The sequence below is a fragment of the Cavia porcellus genome, unplaced genomic scaffold (assembly GCF_034190915.1).
Source record: "Cavia porcellus strain 051 isolate PalLab524CR breed Dunkin Hartley unplaced genomic scaffold, mCavPor4.1 scaffold_21, whole genome shotgun sequence".
NCBI lineage: Eukaryota > Metazoa > Chordata > Mammalia > Rodentia > Caviidae > Cavia > Cavia porcellus.
Window position 1 is genome coordinate 57,941,428 of NW_026947504.1, and position 16,190 is coordinate 57,957,617.

General features: G+C 38.9%; 1 protein-coding gene across 3 annotated transcripts in view; it reads left to right on the forward strand.

Moving 5' to 3' along the window:
- The first annotated feature begins 5,921 nt into the window (after window positions 1-5,921).
- The window catches only part of Akap11 (A-kinase anchoring protein 11), a 49,916-nt gene continuing 39,647 nt past the window's right edge, over window positions 5,922-16,190 (forward strand). For all 3 annotated transcript variants that reach the window (XM_005007060.4, XM_003477462.5, XM_013141035.3), the window contains exon 1: window positions 5,922-6,051. The gene's annotated coding sequence lies outside the window, so the exon portion shown is untranslated. The remainder of the gene's footprint in view (window positions 6,052-16,190) is intronic.

The window sequence follows — 16,190 nt, forward strand, 5'->3', positions numbered from 1 at the left end:
AAGAGATAGTAAAAGGAAGTCCCCCTTATTTGCTATGGTCAACCTCCAGGAGATGCTTAGATTTCTGGTTCCCATTTGCTAACGGGTTGGGGGGGGGCAGTAGGTTCACTGTTGCTTAGCAGGGAGGCAGTCTGGTTGTTTGGTTTCACAGCGTCCTAAGTTCCAACATGGTGCGTATCTCAGGAGCTGCTGCTGGATCTCCCCCTGGAAGGGCTGCAGTAGAAAAAAGATTCTTATCAACCAGTTAAATTAATATGTTTCATTTTAAAAGCAAAGTAACCAAGCACTGGGAACAACTTGTTCTAGGGTCTGTTTTATGTTGTTAAAAAGCTATGACAATATTCAAAAGATTGCCCTTGACCTTTAAAAGCATAACCCCAAGTTATCTAATACCTTTTTTAAAGTAGGCCTATGTGCCGTTGACTCATATGAAGAGGGAGTCTGTCTCACCTTTTCCAAAAGACATTTCAAAAAAGTTGAGTATAAAATTTTGTTTTGTAAATTGAATTATTTTGCCACTCACCTACACTAAGTGCTTTTGAAATGCTTGGTAGCATGTGTGCTTCTCTGATTTAGTAAAGTATGTAACAAGCTTGTCATAAGACATTTTGCTTCTATTTTATAATTAACTAAAGTGTGTATCAGTCATTTAAAATCAACAAAGCAATGATATTTAAAGAATTCCTTTTTAAAGTAATTACATGTAGGCATGATTATTTGTTTTTTAATCTCAGATAATCATATATTACATTTTTTTAAAAGAGGGTACATCAGTGTTTTACATGTTGCAAGTTATGACTAGGAGGATTTAAATCAGAAGAGTCATTATATTTGAGTATGATATATAATAGCACTCACATTTATCTTGTTGTTCAGGTCTTTAGTTTAGAGTGACCCTTCCAATTATCATCTGTAGTATTTACTAATAACGGTAGTCATGTATTTAGAATTCATTGAGTACTTAATGAACACTTTCTATACATTAAAATATTACTTGGCATGTTATAATGATAGTGCAGATGTGTTCCTACAGCTTGAGACTCATCACAAAAGCATTAGGTTTATGTTATAAACTTTATAATAGTCTGTGATATTATATATATATATATATATATATTTTACAACAAAGGTATGAAAACTGAGGAGTTAGCTCAGTAGTAGAGTGCAAAATAAAAAACAAAAACAAACAAACCACCACCACCAACCTACAACAACAGCAGCAAAATATGAGGGAGATCTTTCATTTCTTAACTCTAAAAACATATTAAATGATTGCTATAAATTTCATATTCTTCCACTGCCACAATGTTTATATTGGTTTATTATGAAATAATACATGCACAGCAACTACCAAAAGAGATATTTTTTTCTGTACTTTCCATTGTTCTACGTGAGTGTAGAATGAGTGTTGATTTACAATCATAAAGAAAGAAATCCAAAAAACTGAGGAATGTGGACAGGAAGAGCTTGACATCTCTTGTTCACAAATGAACTGCCAGCTGCAGCCATCACTCAGGCAGGAAACCTCACTCAGGAAGGAATTCAGCAAGCGGGCCAAAGGGAGACTTAAGTTTTCAAACAGGAAGCACCATGGAATCTGCTTCTGGTGGTCAGAGGTTGCTAGTGTAAAGCTCCAAAGCTCCTGGGGAAAGATGATGCCTGCCTTTGTAGTCAGAAAGTCATAGATCTGTGTGTGTGTGTGTGTGTGTGTGTGTGTTTGCATGTGTGTGTGTATTCACATGTGTATGGGGGGTAGCGATTGGGGGGTGGTATTAAACTGAAAGACCAGATTTGTGTAGTACCACTTAGATTCATTGACAGTAGGACCAGACTAAACCAGCTAATTTTAGTCTGAACCACGACATTTAGTACCTGAGGTGATCTAGAACAAGTAGATCAACCTAGCTGGGTGATAATTCTTTCATGAGCCTATAACTTAAATGTCTTGGGTCCATTAGACTATGCCTACATGTGAAAGTAACATTTCTATTAGACTATGAAAATTACAGTGGAGAAGACATCAACTTGATTTCTAAAGCAAACCACAAACGTGTTTCCAGGGGCATCTGAAAGACTTTCACATGCTTTCATCCCATGTTCTCTGACTTGGCATAGTTCAGCTTTGGATTCTTTGTATGACACTGGCCTCTTCTGTGAGGAGCATGGACACATGATGTTTCTCTTCCTCTGCTGCACCACTGAAAGCATGAGAACAGGCCTTGCTATTAGTTCCCTTTAGGACAGCTCAGATTTGGCTTGTATCATTTATCAACACTTAACCACAGATTCCTAGCAAAACAAGAGAAATAGAACACAGATAGCCAGAGCTGAGATGGTGCTGCATGCCTGTAATTCTGGCTACTCAAGAGGCTGAAGCATGAGGATTGCAAGTTCAGGGCCAGCCTGGGCAATTTACTGATAGAATTTTTGGTGCAGAAGGGAATCATCTGATAGGATTTTTGGCATGGCTAAAAAGATAAGAAGTATGAAATATAAATGACCTTTAAGAATGTGGGGAGAGACTGCATGACCTCTGGGGTCTGGCATTCTCTCCGCCAGACACGTGGTATGGGGGCATACATGTAGCTTAGGTTTGGGGTGGTGCCTAAGGGGCATTAGTGATGCACAGGTAGCCCACTGGTATTCATTTTGCCCCACAGGTAAACTGTCTAGTGGCAGGGAAAGGTGACCTCAAGATAGAGCCCCTTTGGTTCTGCCTCCAAGGCTTCACCCACTACAGTATCCCATCTGGGGCAAAAACCTTTCATTTACTTAACTGTCTCGAAAAATTTTTAAAACCTTAAATAATATTCAAGGGAGACACTGTCCTTTCTCACTCATTTCTTCCTTTCTCCTTTCTATGAGTAGTTATTAAATACTTACTGTATGCTAAGAGCTGGTAAAAAAAAAACGACATGATCGCTGCTCATGAATGCTATAGAAATGGAAGAGACAGACATTAACCAAATAATCACACAAAGAAAAATAATTATAAATTGATTTATGCTTTGAAGAGAAAGTAGACTGTACTGGATAAAGAGACACTTAGCCCTGGAAATTAGGACTGAATTCCTGGAGAGATGACAGGAGAACTGAAAGTCAAAGAATTCATGGGCACTCAGAGGCTCAAGGGGATGGACAGAGAAAGACAAACAATGCTGAAGGATAAAGTATCAAAAAAATAAGCAACATCCACACAAAATGTGTACATGAATGTTCACAGTAGCATTAAACCCAAATGTCTATGAACAGTTAAAATGATCAATAAAATATGCCATATACATAGAATGGAATCATTCCAAATGGCAATAAAATGAGGTGCTGAAACAATCTGTAACATGGATCTCGGAAAATATGTGAATGAAATGAGACACCAAAGACCATATATTTACTCAATTTGTATGCAATATCAAATATCCAGAATAGGCAAATTTATAGACACATAAAGTTTGATGATTTATGACTGGAGATGAGGTGAAGAATTGACGGCTAGTGGGTACAGCTTTACTTTTTTTTTAAGAAGGGATAAAACTTCTAAAAATTAACTTTCATGATGGTTGCACATCCCTATTAATATTTTTTAAAAACATTGAATTGTATGCAAGTGAATTATATTGCAATAAAACTTTAAAAATAATTTTAGGAGCAATCCAAGAACTAGACATTGTGGAACTAGATTTCAATCTTAAATTTCTTCTCCTTTCATATTTACTGTACTCCAAATAACTATAGTTAGAACAAGAGACCACAATACTTTCTTTTAGGATGAGCTTGGAGGATTTATGATTCCATTAATATATGTTAGAATGGTAGAGTTGAGTCCACTGTTTTTCTGAATTAGCAACACCAAGCAGCTGTTTTTGTTAATCATGAGAGCTGTAAACATTTTTAAAAGCACTCAATTAGCATTTTTAAAGTCTTGTTAAAATCTCCTCATTTTTTTTGTTTTAAAAGTATTCCTATTTCTTGAAATCTTGTTTTCTTTAACATTAAGGTGCTAGCTTAAAATTTATTGTCTATCCAAATCTTAACTTTTAGAACCATACGAATCATTTATTAAATACTACATAGGTTCAAAATAGATTCAGAGAAAGGGAAAATGAGGTTGAGCAGGTGGCGATGCTTCCGTTTTGACACTCTGGGAAGGCCAGTGTTTCTTAGGAAAGTATTCCTGGTATCTGTACTAATCAGTTTCATAGTTCCTCAGCTGGTGTGTGTGTCCAATTTCATTTGGCTGGTGGTGGTGTTGATACGGTTAGGGTTTCATAAAGGTTCATTTCATTTCCCTTTCCAGCTTCCGGATTACTTGTGTGTGCATGCCAAAGTGTAATTCAGGCTTAACTGCTCTGTCTGTAGGCTAAATTGTCTTGTTTTATGTATGAGGAAGTTGAGACTCAGGGATAAGAAGCCTTGATTTGGTTGTGTCACTGCTAAATCAGGCTTCACATTGGAAGTCAAGTCTGATTTGAATTTTAGTGAAATTCTGTCTTCATTTCATAGCTTTCAGCTTCGAGTTTTCAAAACTTAACACTAAAGAAATAAGTATCTAAACAAAAAAATCATTTTATATTCCTTTTTTCTTAGAACTGGCTTATAGAAGAGATATTCATTCATCTGTGCAGTGTAAATGGAGGAAAGAACCAAAGGTGGGCCCTTCCTTTTAGGTCATTAGTTTTCTCAAGTAAGAAAGTTCCCGTTTATTTCTCCTGTTAAGCAGAAATTCATGTTTTTAACAAAAGACATCACACCACACCAAGGCTCTGATTTAAGGGATCAAGGTCATTAGTCAAGTCTTTCACAACTCTTTCTTACCTGTAATGCAACTCTCCTAATCTCCCTATTCTGGCCTCTTTAAAATTCATTCTCTATAGGAAAGATCTTCTAAAACAGTTACTGCAATTTATTTTGCTTATCAGTGACAGATAAGTTCCCTTTTTTCCTCCTCCCTAGCTCTCTAGTATCTAAATTACAGTATTTGTCTTCATCACTGCTCAACTCACAGCCTGTATCAGTGCTAAAATATATAGGAACACAACAAAAATTCGTTTAAGTGAGCACACGAATGTACCATCTCCCCCCAGATTTATCTCATAGAAGATTCAGTTAAAATTGTCTTTCTTGTCTGTCAAGATATTTCCAGCTTGAGGAATGGATACCCTTTGGGAGACAGTACAATTTGAATGGCCTGGCCTTTCCAAGTAAATCGGCAGTGATCTACTAGTTCAGTAAGTAGTAGGATGAGCATGCTTAGAATGAGCATCAGGGCCTGAAGATCCCCAGAGCTGACTCCTGGGGGTCGGATCGGATTGATAGTTTGGTGCGAAACAAATGGTCCTTCCTTACAAGGCTGAAAAGGGGAGGAGCCATCCGAGGAGATAGGCCCTACTGGGCTGCCAGATCCACTGGGACTTCAGAGGAAACTAAAGGTAGCCTCGTGGCGAACGAGCCTCACTGGCCGCAGGCGGTAAGCCAAAGGGGTCGCAGCAAAGGTAGAAAGGCTAGGACTAAACCTTCCGAAGAAGCCAAGGCCCAGGTATTTTGCCGCAGGAAAGGTTAACTGTTTCCAAGGCAACGGACCAGGAAGCCCGCAAGACATCCGCCGCAGGTTCTTAGGTCAGCCTTGAGTTTTAAGCTCCCAGGGTTGAGCAGGCTGTGACCAATGGAGCGGTCCCTTCAGTGCCATGGGACCGGTCCCGTGACGCTAGCTGTCTCGGAGCACGTGGGAAGGCTTTTTCCTGTGGCTTCTTTTCCTTCTAAGAGCCCACCTACTTTTGCGCGGGCTGGACCGCGGAGTTGTTCTCGCGAGAGGAGCGACTGCTCTCGCGAGACCGAGTGGGAGGCGTGGGGAGCAGCAGCACTGCGGGCTGGAGCTGCGGCGGAAGCCGAGGGGGTGGGCAGGGCGGGGGCGGGCCGCAGGGCCGGGAGGGGGGAGGGCCGGGGGCTGAGGCGGGAGGGGGCGTCCGCTGGCTCGCCGCGCTCGCGCTTCTGGTCGTTGCAGGCTGGCGGCGGGTCGGTGACATGCCTGTGAGCTTCAGAGGCTGAGGCCGCCAGGTGAGCGGAGCGAGCGGCCCCGCGGCGGTGGGCGGGGGGATGTGGGCTGCGATGGATGCGGCGGCCGGGCTCGGCGGCACCAGCCACCTCCCCCTGCCCGCGCTTCCAGCCGGGCTTCTGGCCGCCCGAGCGCGCACCTCCGCCTGGCGATGGGCAGAGCGCAGGAGGAGCTGGGCAGGGCTGGAAGCCCAAGGCCGTAGGGCCAGAGGAGGGGGCGTCCTGGGGTCTCGAGCTCTGCGGCGGAGGTCCTCCCCCCAGAATGACGGACACGGTTTTCACCCCGCTGTGGTCTTCCGACCGGGCCTTCGGGGCATGGTGGTGGATGTGCTTATTTGTGGCTGTAGTGCGCTCAGACAAGCTTATGCAGGAAGAGGAGGACGTTGCAATTTGTCCCCAAACTGCATCTTTCACTGTCAGAACCTCTGAGTCCTGGAACCAGGCGCTCCCGCAAAATCTTGTGACCGAAATCGAAGATGTCAAGTGGCCCCTTGGGGTATTGATATTTGCTTTTGCCGTCACATTCTTTCCCAGGCTGTTAAGGACCTAAATGGAGGCACTTAGTATTCCGAATGGATTGGGAATACTTCTGTTATCTCAGGCATGTAAACTGCTGTATAAAAAAAAAAAGTAGCAGTAATTAAAGCATTAAAGAGAGACTGGGAGGAAGAGAGAGGGGAGGCAAAATGACAATAAGAGTAAAATGTAAACCATCGCAGTAGTATGACTTGATGTTACTTTCCCTCTATAATCTTATTAATTGTAGATGTTTTCTTTTAAGATACAAAGGCATTTCGTGGTGAAGAATACTGATGTAATACACAGCTTTAGTGTATAGTGGAGTAAATAATTCCAGTTCTATTCTTAGCTTTGTAATTATTCAGTCGCTTTCTACATTCTTAAATTTCCCAAGCTGCTTCACACCTTGAAAGAAATGTTCTGTTAATTGATACAGATTTTATTGTATTTTAAAAAATACACAGTAAACATAGGTTATTCAGAGAAACTGGAGTACTTGGTTATGCACAGATGATTTGTTTTAATGTCTTGTTTTTTATTTTAGAGTGAATGACAGCCCAGTGTGTGACATGATTGATGTGCCTTAATGCAATGTAATAAATCTTTTTCAACTCATTAATATTCTTCGAGTAATATTGATTATTCATATATTTTTATGTTCCTTCAGGCAAAATTGTGACCCAAGGGTTGGCGTTGACTTTCACAAGTATTTGTGGTTGTAACAATGAGTTACAAAAGTAAAGATTATAAGGGAATCAAAGATTATAATAAGGGAGTCAGGGTTCCCAAGCAGATCTAGGTTCCCAAGCAGATCTTGTGATTAGTGTGCATATCCACAAAATTGCATTATTTGGTAACAGTTATCAAAGGCTTTGCAGTATACTCCTGGGCCAGTGGTACTTCTTAGGAATTGAAAATACACAAGAACCACAGTAAGAAATTGTCTAGCTTGGCCAGCCACTGCTTCTAGGCGAAGTGTGGAATCCTCCTTCTCCTTTAGGGACTAAAAAAGGAAGAACTGAAAAAAAATTTTTTTTAATTCCAGGAACTTACTGTCTGGAAAAGAAATACGGACCAGTTAAGACAGTGTGGTATAGGTCATATAAAGAGAAATTTCCAGTTATTAATAGGGTAGTTATGTCCCTACATGAAAAAAAAAAATGTGTAAAGCTTAGCAAACGCCTTTTTGTGAATTAGGAAAGGAGCCTGGATTAGAAAAGTTTCTTCCCATTTCATTGTTCAAACTGCTTTTCAGAGAGAGAACCGAAGTTTGTGGCTGGTTCTTGATAACCTTTTGGCAAAGGGTTTTATACTTCTAGGCCCGAGGCATTTGTTTGTGTTGTCTTTGAAAAGTAATTGAAATAATGGGAAGGGTAATTAATAATTACTTAAATAAACTGATTTTTTTTAGTCAGATGGCCTGTATTTAATAATAAAATTAGCTACCTGTGGCGAATGAGGGGTGGGGTAGGTTAGGAAAAAATGCAAGTTTAGCTTGAGTTTAAGTTAAGGATATTTGAAGTGATAACATGATAAAGGAAAGGAAAATGCTTTATCAGTTTAAAAACTGGCAGTTCAGATCCAAATGTCTTCATTTTAATGCTCATTCTTTTTTATACATTCATTAAAAGTATTTCTTGAATTAAAGCCATATAAATGTGTAGAAACTGGACATGATGAAAGGAGAAAAATTAACATTGTTGGTTAGTGTGGAAATGTGTCATGAGGGGAAAAATGCAGTGAAATGCCCTAGAACAAAGCATGTTACTTGAGTGAAAGTGAGACATGGAGTTTGAGTTTTGGAGTCAGACTTGTCAAATGCCCTCAGTCTCGTTTTCTCTATGCTTGAAATGAGAGTTAAGATAACTACTGTAAAAGTTAATCTGAAGCACCTTGTAGTTGCTAACAAGTGTTTTTGCTTTGACCTCCCTTAGTGGCTTGAGAATTATTTTGGTGCCAGAAACAAAAACCATTTATATTAGCTTATTTAAAAAAGGCATTTGTTGTAAGTTTGGAGTGCTGCCTGTAAAGTCCATCGTGTGATTCCTGTTAAAGTCAGTTACTCTCCTAAGTTTTCTCTGGGAACGTGTGTGGTCTTAGTTTTCTGCTAGCTCTGTGCCCATGCCAGCTTTTTTATGGTGTCCTTCTTACAGAAGGTCTTGGTTTGTGCCTCATTTTGGTTTTGCAGAGCACCGGAAGGAACCTGCCTCGCTTGGACTTTGCAGCATGGTTCCTAACAAGTATCTCCAAATCTCAGTTCTAAACTTATAGAAAGAAAACTTGACTGGTCAGCTGTTCACTTGTAGAGTTTGTTGGAGGTGGGGCAACATAGGAAGTAGCTGGGGGAGATCTGTGTGTCTCACAGTTTGTAGGGCTGCACTTCTCAAAGAACCACAAGAAGTTCTGTAAGAAAAGGAGTGTGAAGAGGGAGGAAATGTTGGGTACCTCTGTTGTACTTTTAACATTTTGTAGTTCTCCTAATTAGTAACACACTGAATTCGCTCTCTGCTTAAAAGTGATCTAAGTGGATCCAGTGGTCCCCTTCGGGACAAATTCCCCTAGATGTGTGGGTGAGGGCAGATTACTCGAATGCTTCATGCCTTAGCTCTCTGTGTATAAAATGAATATAATACTAACATCTCCGTTGTGACAATTATGAGTTCATATATGTAAAACAGTTAACGGTGTCTACTTGAAAAGTGGCAGGCTCAGTGCAACGAGTGTGAGTGTGCCTCAAGGGGCAGATTCTGAATGGGGCTCCTAGAGTGACTGGAGTTGATTCTTCACCATTTCTACCCTGAGGAAGGAAGAAGTTAGTGCTGACCACTCACTTGAGACGGTTTGTTGACATCAGTAGGATGAAGTCTTTAAATTATGGCACCTACCTTTCAGACTGCATTTATTTGTGGTTCCTTTTTTTCTTGTCTTTGAATCCTTTATTACAGTTGTCCCCCTAGAGTTCTGTTAATTTTTTTGTTTTTTCCCAGTCCCTGGGGTCAGCTTTCAGCCTTTGGGTATGTAGATAATCCTTAGAGTAGTAATTCAAGGTCTGACCCAACTCAATCTGTTAATTTTAGATACTACCTTTTAATTATTCCATAATTCATTGGCAAAGGCCATCTGCCTTTTTTTTTTGCTTCCCCAGGTATAAAATCGTTCACACTTGTTTTAATGCCTTATATATGCAGTTAATAGTTTCTGTGTGGGCATTTAGGGTATTTCCAGGCACTGGACTGTTGGTAAAACACATCTTTTTATACATTTCTGCTATTGGCTGCTTAGGATAGAAACTTAACATTTGCAAGAGCATCTCAAATGGCTTTTTAGTAGTACAGCGTTAGAGTATGGAGTTGCATGGTCACATGTGTTCCTGAGTTAAAATTCTGGACGTGTTTTTGGTCAGGAATAGTCATAAATATGGGTTATGTATTAAGATTAAGAATTCAACTTACCAAAAATAAATGAAAGAAAGGGGCCAGGGATTTAGCTCAGCGTCATAGCATCTGCCTGGCAAGTGTGAGGTCATAAGTTCGATCCCTGGTATCAAAAAAAAATTCAACTTAGACGTGTATTCACCTTGAAAGCACAATCTCAGGATTTTAATTTGGTGTGTGTTTGACTTGTATTTATTGTTATACAGTTAAGTTCTAGATTTAGTAGCCTCTTTTTTTTGTTTGTTTGTTTTTTTTGTGTGTGCAGGGGATTGAACTTATGACCTTGTGTTTACCAAGCAGGCACTTACCCACTGACCTAAACCCCCAGCTGATTTAGTAGCCTCTTTAAACTTAGTATTTATCAATGAAGTACATGCTGATATTTTAAATACCAATGATTGATGGGGTTCCAGCATGGTTTAAGAATGGGTCCCACCCTGGAATGCAATTGAAAGAATAACTTTTTAAATGAATGTTTGAGAAAACGTGGCAAAATAAAAATCCTTGTATTAATTTTTCAAAAAGTCATTTGGTAGGTGGCCCTGTTTTCTGTTTAATGATGTCTGCCCTGCCATCTAATACCGCTCTGAATTTCACATTCTTGATGAGATTTCCCTTCAACTTCCAGCTGTTTTAATTCAATAAATAATAGTAGTTTGTTGTGGGCAAGGCCTTTGAGGAAAAGAGAGACGAATAAGCAGTTGGCCTTAGAATGTATGCTCTTGATAGCTGGACTTTTCACTATTGTGTCTGAGTCAATAATTTTTAGACATTTAATGTTAATATTTACAGTCTAATGCAGGGCGAAGACTTGTATCCATTTAGCTGCTATGTGAGTCACTATAGTCTAAAAGTGGTAAAGTATGGCAGTGACAGTTTTGGTTCCCAAAGGATATTTGGCAGTGTTTAGAGTTTTGGTTCCCACAGGTAGGTGGGCTTAGTGGATTGAGACCAAGAGTACCGAAAAATGTTCTACCTATTATACATTGACACCTGCCCAACAACAAAGGGTGACATTTTGGGTCCATAATGCTGAGCTTGAGAAACCCTGTAGAAGTAACAACAACATGTTTATTGTACATGCAGGAATGAGGTTGCTTTAAGGAAAAAGTAAGAGAGGGCTGGGGATATAGTGATTGGTACACGTGCCTGCTTGACAAATGCAAGGTCCTGAGTTTGACCCACTGTACCAAAAGAAAAAAAATCAAAAAATAAAGAAGGGAGAAACTGCAGAAGCAAGGAAGTATCTTGATTGATAGTGGAATGTTTAAATCTTTTTGACATAATTGATTAATGTTTTGAAAGGCAAAACAGCATAACAGAGCTGTGATATTTTTAGAATTTTTTGAAGTTGACAGCAGGTCTGTGACTAAAGGAAGGAGCGCCAGAGTTTGAGTTCCTGCCTTGCAGGCGCTGTTTTTCCATCTTTTCTTGCATTGCAGTTCTGACAGTAGTGCTGCTTTAGCTTCCTACTATGCAAAAAGGAGGACAACGTCACTTTGGCTCCACTTTTCTTCATTGGACTATTCCATTTTTATAGTGTGTTCATGTATAGTATAGGATCTTTTGGTAATGTTTTACTTCCCGCATACCACATCTTTTGTGACATTTGTCATAAATTTACTTGTGTGTCTGTTGCAAACTCCTTTATATGTTGTTATTTTTAATATCTTTTAAAAAAGAGATTAAAAAGTGAAAAGGTAACTTTTATATTAAACCATTGAATTTACCATTTTAGGTATCCTTTACCCCTTTTGAAGTACTAGGTCCATCTGGTATTGCTTTTCTTTAAAGAATTAGTTATTCCAATGATGACCAACTGGTGATGAATACTCAGCTCCTATTATTCTGAATAAATTAATTTTACCTTGATTGTTGGAAGTTATTTTTGTTAAGCAATAGATAACCTGAGTTGACAGTTTTTTTGTTTTGTTTTTCTTTCCCTTTTGATGCTTTAAAATCGTGGCTCCATTGTCTTGTTTTCTGGCTTTCTTAGATAGGAAGTCTTTTGTCCTTCTTTGTTTTGTATATGTAATCTATACATTTTTTTCTTTTGATTGCTTTTAAAATTTTCTCCTTATCATTCCTTTTTAGCAGTTTGGTTATGATGTACCTTGAGGGTAGGCTTATTTATTCTTTTTTAGTGTTACAGAGGTTTTTTTTTGATCTATAACACTATTTGTTATAACAAATTTGGTAAATTGTGTACCGTATTATCTTAAAATTTTTTTCCTCTGTTTTTTCTTTCCTGCTTCTTGGCTCTCCAATTATCTGCCTCTCCTTTTTTAAAAAAATTTGCTAAGTCAGTCACCGAGGGTCTGAGTTTAAGATTTTTCTCTCTGAAAAAAAAAAAAAAGATTTTTCAGTTTTATTTTGGATAGTTTCTAGGACGCTGTCTCTAAGTTCACTTATTTTTTTCTCCTGTTTAGTCTGCTGTTAACTGCATCCATTTTATCTTTCATTTTAGAAATATTTTGCTTTCATCTCTATAAATTCAGTTTTTGGTTTCTTGTTTACCTCCAGTTGGGATCATCCTGTTTTCTTCTTTTTTGAATATGGAACACATTTATACTATAGTTTTATAGTTCTGTTCTATTTATGTCCTCTCCTATCATGGCTGGTTCTGTATTTATTGACTTTTTCTGCCAGTGGGTCATATATTTTCTCCCCTTTAGCATACCTAATAATTTTGCAGTGTATGTCAGCTATTGAATTGTACTCTGTTGCCTGCTTGACTTGTAATCCTCAAGAGTGTTGAATTTATTTGGAGTGCAGTTAGATTATTTGGAGATTTTGGGTTTTTTTGAGGGTTTTAGGCTTTGTTAGTATGGTATAGTTTGGTTTTTAAGGTAACTTTTTTTTCAGCAAGTGTTTGAATGCCTGCTACTTTACAACACAAATATGTAAAAAACAGTATTAGCCAGCAAGGAACTTGGAAGAGGAAAGTATGCAAGCAACTGTAGCAAAGGATTAAAGGACATACCACTTGGGAACCGTAAAGAAGTGGTTATTAATTGGGCAAGAAGGGTAAAAGGAGAGGGGAGCCTCATCTTCTGCAAAGAGAGAGGTCCTAGAATTTGTGCCTGAAGGCTAAGTGGCAGGTTAGCTGATAGAAGTGAGAGGGTGGATTTGAGGGTAGTTTAGAGCAGATTAGGACTCTGTAATTTACTAGTTGTGATTGTAGAAATTGAGAGAAAGGCTTGGCTTTCTCTTTGGGGTGGGTTTATTGGCCCTTACTGAGATAGTGAATACTGGGGTAGATTCTTTTTTTGTCTTTTTTGGTCTTTTTTTTTCGTTTTTATCAGCGGCATAAGCAGGCAGTCATGAGTTTGATCCCTGGTACCGATAAAAACGGGGTAGATTCTTTAGGGAGAAAGTTTCATTTGTATTTTAACATACTGATTTTGAAGTACATCGGCTTGTCTTAGTCCTTTTTTTGGCTGGTATAACAAAATACCCGAGGCTAGGGCAGTGGTGGCAAACCTGTAGTACAAGCTTTACTGTGTTTTTCTTCTAAGAAAAAAGGTGTTACACTGTATCAGGTTTCTTTTCCTAAACTAAAATCTCAGCAGTTGATTTAATTGCAGTGTTGGCACTTTGTGATAAATAATTGGGTTTGGAGTTGCAGTTTGGGGTCTCAGTTTCTGAGAGATTCTCCATCAGTAGGTTAGGTACTTTATATTATAATCCCAAATACTGTGTATAGTCATCTAAGTGAGTATTGTAATCCTCTTTTCAGTTTTCCTCACAATCCAAAAAGTTATATTTATAATCCCATTGAGACGTTATTGAAAATCCCAGCAAGTTAATTTTTTTTGTTTTTTTGTCTTTTTCTTTTTTATCGGTACCGGGGATCGAACTCACGACTGGCTTATGCCGCTGAGCTAAATCCCCAGCCCCAAGTTAATTTTAATCTTATCACCACCAATGCAACCCACAGCAAGAGTAAAAATACCAAGACATATCCAAGTTAAGGGCAGCCCAGGGGTCCTAAATCTAATCCCCAGGAGGGAGGCATGCAGACAAAGGCCCTGATTCTAGGGCTCTCTCAGAATTTATTATCTTGTGAAGAAGAGGGGTGGCTCAGGGATGAGTGACAGTGAAGATGGCTGGAATTATGTGAGTAACTTGAGCTGGCTGGCCAGGTGAGAACAAGATATACAAAAGGATCAATTTACATAATCTAATTAAAGTAGCAACAAAATTGTTTTGGGAGGCTGTTGCTTTGATTTCTGATATGCAGACTCTTATACACTGGAGAGTTATAGCCGCTTGGTCTCCAAATAATCGAAGTCACAGTAATTGTTTTACATTCAAGGGGAGTCACTAGAGTTGAGTTGTCTCCCATACTTTATACAGAAAAGAGATCTATTTATTTCAGCTTTCGAGGCCGAATGTCTAAGATTGGCAGGCCTATATGCTGAGCCTCGGTTGAGGACCTTCTGCATGTATTGCAGTGTGGTGGTTGACATCATGGGAAGACTGTATGCATGAGAGAAAGCAATCACGGTGGGACAGGAAACTGGAGTACAGGGAGGGGCGGACACCCTTTGTAAAACCTGCCCTTGGAATACTAATTTAGTTCTGTGAATGCCAGAACTAGCATAGGACTTTATGAGGCTGTTCATGAGGGTGGTGCTGCAGGACTTAATTACCTCCCTCTGGCCTTCAGCTCTTAAGTCCCACTGCGTCCTCGCACTGCTGTACTGGTGACCAGATCTCCAGCCTATGAACTTCTAACCAGGAATATTATCCTTAGCAGGAAATTCAGTTGGAATTGTTTAATAGAAAATTGGATATAAGAAACTGAAACTCAAGTACTGAACTGAACTGAAAATACAAGTTAGGGAGTAAGTATTTGCATAGTTAAAAGCAAAGGTAGAAGCAAATTATCTTTGGAAAGCTAAATGGAATGAAAACCAGAAGACAAGAATGAAGGTAAGGAAATAATGTTTGAGTTAACAAGTTATGAAATAATTGAGGGAAGGAGACCAATATAATAGAAATTGTTTTTCAATCAGACATTACATAGTTTTTTATTTTTATTTTTTTTTATTGGTACCTGGGATCGGACTCACGATTGTGTGCTTGCAAGGCAGGTGCTTATGCCGCTGAGCTAAATCCCCAGCCCACATTACATAGTTCTTAAAAATCTGAATTTATAGATTCCGTGTAGACCTGATTATACAGTTCTACAAACTTACTTTTACACATTAGTAGGCATTATTTGAACTCATTCTCCAACAGCTGGGTAATAAGAGGGTGCATTAGTATTTTTGAATTAATGACTTTTTCTTTGTTCTGTAATTTGTCTTTCATTTGCTTTTGTTTTCCTCCAAGTCTAGGTTCACTTCATTCCTTTTATTATAACACCCTGCTTAGAATTCTTTTTTATTTACCCAGAATAAAGCACAAAACAAGCATTAAATGAAAAGTTTATTATAATACAGATTTTTTTGGGAAATAGTGTATTTTTGCTTTTCTTGAGCAATCTAAAACTACATTCTTTATAATGATGAGGAAGCCCTACATCCAGTGTTTTCCCTCCCCCAACAGCCCCTGTCTGTCTACATCATTTCGGAAGATGATTCTTTGCTTTGCTTTACCACACATATGCCATACCATCTCACTGGATTGACTTTGATGTTGCAGAGGTATTTTTTTGTAGATTTATGTTCTGTGTGAAACAGTGTTTTACTGTAAACACAAAGTGGTAGAGTATGACTTAGTAAATTAGTTTTCGTTCCTGATTGAAGCACGATGTAAGTATAGAACTAATTTTTTATCCTTATTAATTTTAAACAGGGGTATGATTTCCAAGGTACTATTGGATAATGTAATATGGAGGGTTATGATTTGTCTGGATTTCTTTCTCTTTGCATGTATTTTGTGTGTAAACGTTGTTTGTAGTTTCCATACTGGGTTTTGTATCTCTGCCTTGTAAACTGGGTTAACTGGGGTCTCTTGTTGCAGCTAGGGGTGTTTTCTCAGCTCTCAGCTACTCCCTCCCCTGAGCACATCTCACCTTAGGGTGGGCAGCTCATCTAAATAACTAGTGTTATCCTGCGAGGTAGTGTTTACCTCTGATTAGAATGACTTAAGTCAGCAGCTGCAAAGATAATTGCTGTTCTCATCTCTTTCCCCTAACCCCCACTTCAGGAAAGGTTAGGAATCAGCACTGTAAAAGTG